Here is a 10,173-nt window from a genome sequence, read left to right on the forward strand (position 1 = left end):
ATGGAACTCTTGTGCTCTCTTTATTCGCTTAAATTATGTAACTATTTTGCTGGGATCGATGTACTGAACTACACGGTTGAAAAACCATGTAAGAATTTCTTTCATTTCTGTGGCGTTCTTTATTTACTTGTTCTTCGTGCATTGCATGTGTAGTGCACGCTCAATAATCAATGGTCCAAATTTTATTCCGACTCCTGCATATTCAAGTCGTTCATTATTAAGATGGATTCTAAACCATTGATAGCCAAGATGGACGGCTCGAATTATGCACTACACCTGTAATGTAGTGCACCCCTACACTATAGACAGCCTCAGTTCCCTCGCTAGTTGAACCACAATACCACATTTGAATAAGATTTATCAGTATGTTATGTTAATCAAGAGAAGTGCTACAATACACACCCCTTATTTGGGTGTGTATCATATACACCTTTTTTGATTACCATTAAATGCTTGAAAAATGATCTGGACCCTTTAAAATGTTACGATAGGTTACTAACAAAAAACCTATTACCAGTGCAACAGGTAAACCCTGTGAATTAATAGTTGGGCCATAAGTTTGGGCTGAAAGAAAAATTAGGCCCAATTTTATTTTTGATAATTAATTTATGTTAAAAATAATAATTTTATTTTTTATAAACTTTGAAGCTAAAATTATTTCAAGTGAAAATAATTCACTTCTTTAAAATAGGTTCTCAATAATTACTAAAGGAAAAAGATACTATCATTATCATAATGTAATAAAAAGTCAAGTTAAGGCATTTTTTATAGGAGTTTTGAAGTGTTTCATATTTGTGGCCAATTTTTTTTTTTTTGAAATATTATGATGTTTAATATTTTTCACAATATCTTTAATTGCATAGTGAACTTTCACATAAATGGTCCAACTAAAAGGAATAATGAAGTCAATCATCCGTATTAATAAGTAAGAAACACTAACAAAAAAAAGTTAATGGGTGATCAAGAGAGTGATGGTGACGAGATAAATTTACCAATACATTTTAGGTTATGTGTAAAAGATAACAATATTTAGGACGTGCTATTTATTTTTTGGTCAATAGACGTAATACTAGTGTTTTGTGAATTAGTGCAAGCATTCGAATTACAAATAACTAATACTCGTATTTGATAATGTAATCGATTACAAGTGTTATCAATACCAATCAATTACGTAATTGAAACCGCAAAGAAATATAATCTATCATGTAATCAATTATTTGTGTTATTCAGAACAATTGATTTTTAAATCTATTGCAAAAAAATTTTTAAACTTATTTCGCAATTGATTAGAGGACTTATTGAGGCCCATCAATTAGCAAATCGATTGAGTAATCAACTTCACATTGTTACCCAATCGTATTCAATTCAATTACAAAATCGATTATATTGTCTAATCGATTACATAATAGAATTGATTACATATTCGATTATGATGTCTAATCGAATATGTAATCAATTGCAAAATCAATTACTATATATTTGATTATAATGTCTAATCAATTATAAAGTCTAATCGATTATGGAATTGAACATTCACATAATAGATAACATTTTTGATTAACTACCGTTCAAAAAAAAAAAAATGATTAAGTAATCGATTGCACAATTGATTATAGAAAAGTTATGAAATGGACTATAATGTTAAGATTCCGTAGTGAAAATGTTACGAATTAAAAATGTTACGATTTTTTTTATAAAGTTATGAAATACACCAAAATGCTATGATTCTAAAAATGTTATGAATCTATTGCTAAAAAGTTACGATTCATTCGTAAAAGTTACGATATGCACTAAAATGTTATGATTTGTAAGAAAAATGTTACGAATCAAAAGTTACGAATTTTTTGTATAAAAGTTACGATAGACATAAAATGTTATGAATGACCGGTACAGCAGATAATTTTTTATGAGGTGGCACAATATAAACCACACAATAGGTGCATATGATATGCACCTTAAAGCGGTGTGTATTGAAGATTTCTCCGTTAAGTCAAACTACACAAATAAATTTTTTTTTTTTTTTAACGGTGAAGATACGCTTAAGTTGCATATTTCTTATAAATGAAGGATTTTCTTTTTTAATTAAAGTCATGAAATCATTCTTTGACATCTTGGAATGCAAATTCTCGTTTGACTTGATAAATTCTCTTTTCACGCGGACACAGCTAAGATTTGAATATGATTTCATGTTCGAATGCAAATTCTCGTTTCACTTGAATAAGATTTACTATCAGTATGTTTACAAATTATTTTTTCCGACCGCGAAGATACACGTAAGTTGCATATTTCTTATTATGGGTTTTTTTTTTTTAGAGTCAAGAAATCATTCTCTGACATGTTCGAATGCAAATTCTTGTCTGATTTGATCAATTCTCTTTTCACGAGGTGGAAGCGAAGAAATTCCACCACGTGAAAAGAGAATTGATCAAGTCAAACAAGACTTTTCCGACTTTGGGCTTAATTAGGCCCTCCTTTGTACTGAAAACCAAAAAGTTAGGCTCCGTTCCCGAAATCTTCTTAAAAAATAAGCAGCTTATTTCACATTTTCAAACTCAAAAATAATGTAAATAAAAAGTAATTTTTTAATTTTTTTTGCACCATATTAAAGATCTTGATGAGATCTATTAAATAAGATCCATATTTGTAAGAAAATTATTTGCGTAAACACATTATTTTTGAGCTTGAAATTGCCTTCTTAAAAAATAAGTACTTATTTTACGTTCCGGAATGGGGCCTTAGATTCTTCCAAATAACTTTAACTCATGACGTACTCCCGTCAGTTAACCTGTCAAGTCTTAGTCTAATTAACTACGGGGCTCAAAAGCAATAACTGAGGTTGATAGAAACTAGTTGATATTAATTAATTACCTTATAACTCAACTTGCATGCTAACCTTTAGTCTAATTAACCACGGGACTCAAAAAGTAACACAGGTTAATAGTACTCCCTTTTTAAACATACCGTTTCTGAAAACGAATTTGCCTAACTATCAAATGGAATCATAATCAGCCTCATTTATTTTGTTCGAGGAAACCGGATAAGATTCCTCAAAGGAGAGGTACCTATTCTTTTTTAATGTAGGATGTCCCCGATTAATTTGCGTCTATCTTAAACTATTCCCATTCGGTACAGCCTCTCACACACATTTTTGCTTTGTCAATGCCATTTATATATCCATCGTCGCAAGGAAGCAGGGTTGGCAATGGGGCGGGTAGGGGTGGATACCACTATCCCCGTCCTCGATCCCCGAATCCAAATCCATTTTCATCCCCTCCCCGATCCCCACCGGGAAATTATTTTTACCTTCCATCCCCTCCCCAAACGGGGAACAGGGATCCCCGTGGAGAATCGGGGATCCAATTGGAACCACAGGCAAAACCGGTATTCTTAATCCGGTATCCCTCTTGCAGCAAGACGCCAAGAACAAACAACACACGCAAAGCTCTTTAAAACTTCATTTCTTAGTCTCTCAACACGACGATATTTCATGAGTTTTCGACGTGAACAATATTTATCAGACGTGAACAATATTTATCTGACTAGAACTATCGATTTGAGCTCTTTTTTCTACTAATCTTCTATCCGTGGTAAGTGAATTCAATTACTTCTATGTTAATTGACAGTGAGATAGTTTCTTTCTTTCTTTCTTCCTCACTTATGTATATAGAGTACTCCTATATAATTTTCATTTATGTATATAACTTATTTATTATATACATACACACACACACACACAAACGGGGCGGGGCGGGAACAGACTCATACCCATCCCCTACCCGTTCCCCATTTTTTAAAAAAAATTATCTCCATCCTCTACCCGATCCCCGAAAAATCCCCGAATCCCCAATCCATTTGGGGTGGGGCGGCCGGGATTGCCATCCCTACAAGGAAGATGATGCTTAATTGTGGAGCGAAAAAAGGCACGGGACTGGAGGCAGCCTATCTTTCTTTTTCTTTTTTTCTTCAGTAAAAATAGATTTTATTAACTCAAAACACGAAATACAGAGATAATGGGGGTTTGGGTATATCGGTCTGATCACTCAAGACCCTCTTCTCCTAACCACACAGAGGAAACTGATGTAAACCCAACAAACTGAGCCCAAATCAGGAGGAAAATCCTTAAAAAAAACCCAACGATTGGTAAAGAACCAACCTAACCCAAAAGCCCAAACATAAAACACCTAAAACCTTAGAACAAAACAGCAACAGCCACGCCCCCAGATCACCACTGCCGCCTCCGCAACCCACCGCCATCCAAGAGCCCACAACCACCAGCCACCAACAACAGCCACCAAAGTCGAACAAATGGCTATGCACGCTCGCGCCCTCCACCGAACAATCAAAGCACCAGACGACCGTGAGCTGCCACCAAAGCTCCAGTACCACCGCTGAACCAACTGCCGCATCGGAACAGCTAACCCCAATTTCGTCAAACCTGCACAGATCAGTACCCCCAACTCTGTCAAAACACCCACCGGTCACCACCTGCAAAAACAAAACAAAAACCTAGACCCTAAACAAACGCCCCAACTCCCAAGCCACCAACAAACACCACCACCTCAAAAGCCACTAAAAGCTGCACCCTAGAAAACACATTCCGGCCACCACCGTCCACAATTGCAGTGTGAGATTATATTAATAAAAGTTCAGTGACACTTACATAACGGAGTTCATTACAAATATTTTGGACAAAACTAAACTAATTATGTAAATAAAGCCAAATGCAAAAAACACAAGGCAATCGATGTCTATTACATTATGGCGAAAATTCATACCTAGAATTTGCTAGCCAAAGGCAAAAGATAACAAATAGATGGACTCCAACTAAGTATAAAAAAAGAGATGAGATTGTGTCTATATGTAACTGGTAGTTAATACTACACCTACGATCAAAAAATTTGTTGATAACTTGAAATTTTAAGGATGTTTTGACACATATGTAGAAACTTTATGAAATTTTTTTTTTCCCTCTCAAGAGACTTGTAGGGCCCGCTCCTATTAGAATTTTTTCGTATTAACCTAAAAAACTAGTATAATTTTAGTGGGAATATTTGAAGTTGTGGAGCCCCCCTTATGTCTGCCCCTAGCTATGTAGTCTCCTACTTATCAAACAATACCTTGTTTTTTCTCAACGGAAGTTCGGTATTGCTAGTTGTAATTAGTGAGATTTGAACCTCTATTAAATGTATAAGTGTGTATGGGGCCTATTACTTAGCTATCGCTAATACTTTATTCAAACAAGTTGCTTGCAATTAATCTAAAGACAAATAGAATCGTCGCAATATATTATGCCAAGTGCATGTTTTTATCATTTTCCAATAAATTACAGGTAAACACTAAAAGTTTGAGTTAATAACAAGTTTAAACGGTGTTGATGTTAATGTGACTCTTATTATACTACTATTATGAACCTAATAATTACACCCCTCATGCAGGAGGTGTGGGGTTCAAGCCCCACCCTCCCCCTTTTCCCCTTAACACTAACATTAACGCTAACATTCTTCTAAAGTATGGCAAAAAATAATAACAATAATAATAATTATACAGCCACCCACTTTGTTCTTTTACAAGTTTTGAGAAAAAAATTTACTCTCTGTATGGTTCTGAATAAGTTTCTCTCTCCATTCATTCATTATCACTCATTACATCCAAAAAATAATAATTCAAAACTCAAAACCAAACAAAGTGTAGTTTTTGGCTGGTTTTGTCAACTTATCAAATATTTGGTGGAGTACACTCAGAAGGAATCACCAACTTGCTTGGTAGCTTTGCATATATAAATACCTAGGACTTGTCTTGTCCTCTCAAGTTCACAATATTTCAGAAGAACCCCTCCTTGCAAAATCTTTTTTTTTATCAGCGAAAGAAATTTTATATATATCATGAGGATAGAAATATATATAAAATTAGTGCAATAGGGAAAGAAATGCAAACATGTTTAATGGAGTTGGTGTCATGATTGTAATTACAGGAGTTGTTAAATAAAATAAAATAAATTGGGTCGGCTTATGGTAAATGTTTGAGTTCAATCAATTGAAAGCTAATTAATCTAGCCTATGTCTTAATTACTGGAGTATTAGTAAAGTGGTTGCGTCCAAGGCGCGCAAATTAGGCCCGCTACAATCAATAAGAAAGTTGAGCTTTCAAAATAAAATACCAATCCAAGGGTCCAGATTGATTTTTTTTTATAAACATCAGATTAATTCGGATTAATTTTGCAATAAGTCAATGGTAAAGATTGTTTTTAATTTCCCCCCATCCGACGTACTATCATTTATCATTGATACTTTTGCTTCAATGCTTCATATTGTCTGTCTTTTTTTTTAATCTACATAGAACGTACCATTAATGAAGGAGTAATCGAAACTTGGTGTTCAATCTGAAAAAGGAAGTGGAGTGTTGGGGGGCGTCCTGTCCCTCAATGACTCGTTAATCTTGCCCTTTGATGATGTTCGGCCTCTTGGCCACTTGTCTTCTTCCTAATAAACCAAATCTCTCCATTTCTGTGTTTAGAAAAAATATATCTGAAAATGGGGTTGGACTGTCATGTTTTTTTTTGAACATCAGTTGGACTGTCGTGCATGTTGACCATTTTATTCGACACTACCTTTCTTTTCATCCAGAAAGTCCAGGGTCACCGCATGGTCCATCGCACGCCTTTTGGGGCCCATTCTGGGTCCCAAAAAAATACAGAAAAATATTCATAAATTTTAAAATAATATTTCACGGGATCTTGTAAAAAATCAGTTCTAACGGATATCGGTAAGTATGTTTTTCGGAATTCGTAGAAACGAAACTGTTTAGTTTTGCAGTTTCGTCTTACAAATTCAAAAAACATATCTACCGATATCCGTTGAAGATGATTTTTTACAGGGTTCAGTAAAACATTACTTTAAAATTTATGAATATTTTTCTGTATTTTTTTGGGACCCGAAAAGGCGTGCAGTGGACGGTCACCGTGAATTGCATGCGGCGACCGTAGTCCGGCTGCTTTTCATCACAAGTTGCTGCCCTTCGGTTCTTTTTTTCTTTTTCTTCATTGGTTTGCATTCCTCTATGTCATCTTCGATCATCCTAGCTCGTAATCAGATCTTAATTGACGACTGTCTTTCATCCTCCTCAGATTCAACTACGTACGTATGAACCAGAATTAAAATTTTCACCGTTGAGCATCGGAGATCCTCCAAAGTCAAGCCTTCTTGCTTCTTGATACTCTCCCATTATTCCATGAATAAGCCCTCATATGTCTCTCAATCTTTTAAAGTCTACCTTTTCCTGCAATGTAAGTAATAAGCAGATATTGGAGAATAAGCAGCAAAACTCATCCTTTGAACCAATCAGAAAATTAAGCGCGGCCCCCGGGTGTGGGTAGGTAAAAAATGCAACTGGCTATTGGACCTCTTTTGGAGTTTCGTTATAATCTCCCTTCTCTTGGATTTCTTTGTTTCGTACCGGTAATGAGTGATAACTGTGTGGTTTAAAGAATAAAAGGAAGACCAAGCACCGGAAAAACAGCGACGAACAACCACCAGCAACAGCAAACCACCTTTGACAAACAAACACTAGCACAAAGCAAAACCAGCCAAAGAAGCGACCAAAAACAAAACCCCAGCAACCACAGCAAAACAAACAGCTAGCAAGCGAACAACAAAAAACAACAGATGAATACCCCAATAAAACAGTAGAAATAGAATCAAAACTCCACTGAAATGGAGGGACCTTCCTCCAATATTTCATCAAAGCCATTGATGCCATCGAGCTCCTTATTCGAAATCTCACATGCCTCTATGTGACTATGTCAATATATTTTTTAATATTATATCTTTTTCCGCCATAATATTTAACACTCAAAATAGCGCCTATATCAATAAATTTACGAGCTTGCTTGATTAAGATGGAATTTCTATTGCAGATGTCATGAGAAGAAAGAGAAGAAGAGGGAACCTTCTTATAGTTAGATCGTCAACACTAAGCCTCCTTTAACCCAAACTCGAAGAGAGATTTCTTCTTTCTAATCTTAATTCCTTCTCGATATATCCAACCGCCTCTTCAATTTTTGAAAAGCTTGATGAATAGATCTCTCACCAGAATACTAAGCTTATCGCTCCTTATCTTTCGAAGAGGGCCCCAAAAGAGGAATATGTTGAATTATAAACTTAATTATGAAGTGGGGTCATTATATGTGAGTGGTGAGAGACAAAGAGATAGATGGGAATTGAGAGTGGACCAAGTCAGTAAAGGAATGGGTCCAAATTCCAATATGAGCTAGTTGGTTCGGTGGATTTATTGTGAAGGTTGGCAATAGAACGTGAGGTGTTTTATATCTTGTTTGGCTAAATAATCTAACTGATTTATTTTTTATTTTTATTTATTTTGTTTTTGCATTTGTTAGTTTTTCATTAATTTTTTGAGAATTATTGCATCGTCATGACAAGAAGAATCTAAAAAATAAAAAATTATGGTCGAAATCCAAATTTTTTGAATAAAGACGAAAAAATTGGCTTATTTTTATCTTTATTCAAAAAAATTAGGTTTTGATCGCAATTTTTTACTTTTTAGATTCCTCTTGTTATGATGATGCAATAATCTCCAAAAAATTAACAAAAAACTAATAAATGCGAAAAAAAATTGAATAAAGACAAAAAAAATAATCCAATTGACTTATTTAGCCGAACGAGACCGTATGTGTGTATGTGTTGTGTCAAAAGTATGGGAAAAGAGAAAGCTGAGAGCAAAGAGAGACATAGGGAGCCCCTGAGGGGGTCTCCCCCACCAGATTAAGTATTTGTGTGTCAGCTGTGAGTGAGTGAGATTGAGTGAACGGTATATGTATGTTTTGTTTGAGAAATGAATAAAAGTAGAGTTGTTAATATGTGAATTCTCTCTTGATTCCCAAGAGATCGAATAGGGCTAGTAATAGACTGGCACTCTGGAAGGGAAGAGTTCGTTCCTAAAGAGACAAAACCATCATCCTTAATTCCCTCTAAAATTATCACGTACGGTTCTTGACAACACTATCTTTTTCAATTGCCAAAACGTCATCTACATGTTCAACATCATCAGAGGAGGATTCCCGGCCAGTCAACTACAACCGGGGATGTTGAATAATCCACAGTTACTACTTCTCTCGAAAGGTCACTTTGATAGAAATTACGTCAAAGGAAAGCTGCTACTCAAGAATTCGAGGATGATTACGAAACCAAATCAATGAAAAGACTAGTACGGTTCACCAAGAAAGAAGAAAAGGAGATGCGCCCGACGTCGAGGAGCTTTACACTCCAAACCGAAATGAAGAGTTCAAGCGCCAAGAAGGGATATCCTTGTTTTTACCATTCACATCCTCAGCCTCATTATCAGATGAATCCTTTCTCCCATGTTGACCCCCCATCTCTCCTCCAGATTTCTCCTTAGACTTTGCAGACCAAACATTTTTGGCATCGATCGCCACCCATTCTACATCTGCAGCTCGCTTTGATGAAACTAGTTGCACCCACTTGTTCTTCAACAATTCTAACTGGAAAGACTTTACCGTTGAACTCCAAATCAACAATTTGATAAATTTAACAGAAAAAGAAGAGCAATTTCACATTGCATCACCCAAAGTAATCACGTCGCCCCAAATTCTTCCAATACTTTAAAAGATTTCAGCTTTCCAAAAATTTAACGAGACCCCATAGCAATTAAGCCAAACAACAAAAGAAATTTCCTTCATTGGTTCAAGTTTCCATCGGTTAACTTCATCAAGCCAATTCCCAAGCAAACACAAGCCTCCACCTTCAAGCATAGAATTCATATCTTCAGTAGAAGGGTGATCATTAAAAGGCTTTAGAATCAAAAATTTATTACGACCATGTAGGAGAAACTGATCAAAAGAATAAGATCTTTGCATCGGTTTAACCGGATTGAAAATCGTGGCACTTAAATAATACTAAATAAATAAAAGAGAAAAAAGATATAAAAAATATTAAATAAATATTCTTGGCACACGAATCAATATTTTTGTTCCATTCTGTCTGGGTTTTTTTTTTTTTAACTAATAATAGGCCACATTTATTAATTGGCATACAGATCAACATTTTCGGCTTCCCAAATTCGGTGATTAAATGGACTGATTTTTGCAGTACTTTAATTGTCCTGAGCACATTTTAAATTGTCCAAAATTATCAATGTTGT

The sequence above is a fragment of the Rhododendron vialii genome, chromosome 3a (assembly GCF_030253575.1).
Source record: "Rhododendron vialii isolate Sample 1 chromosome 3a, ASM3025357v1".
NCBI lineage: Eukaryota > Viridiplantae > Streptophyta > Magnoliopsida > Ericales > Ericaceae > Rhododendron > Rhododendron vialii.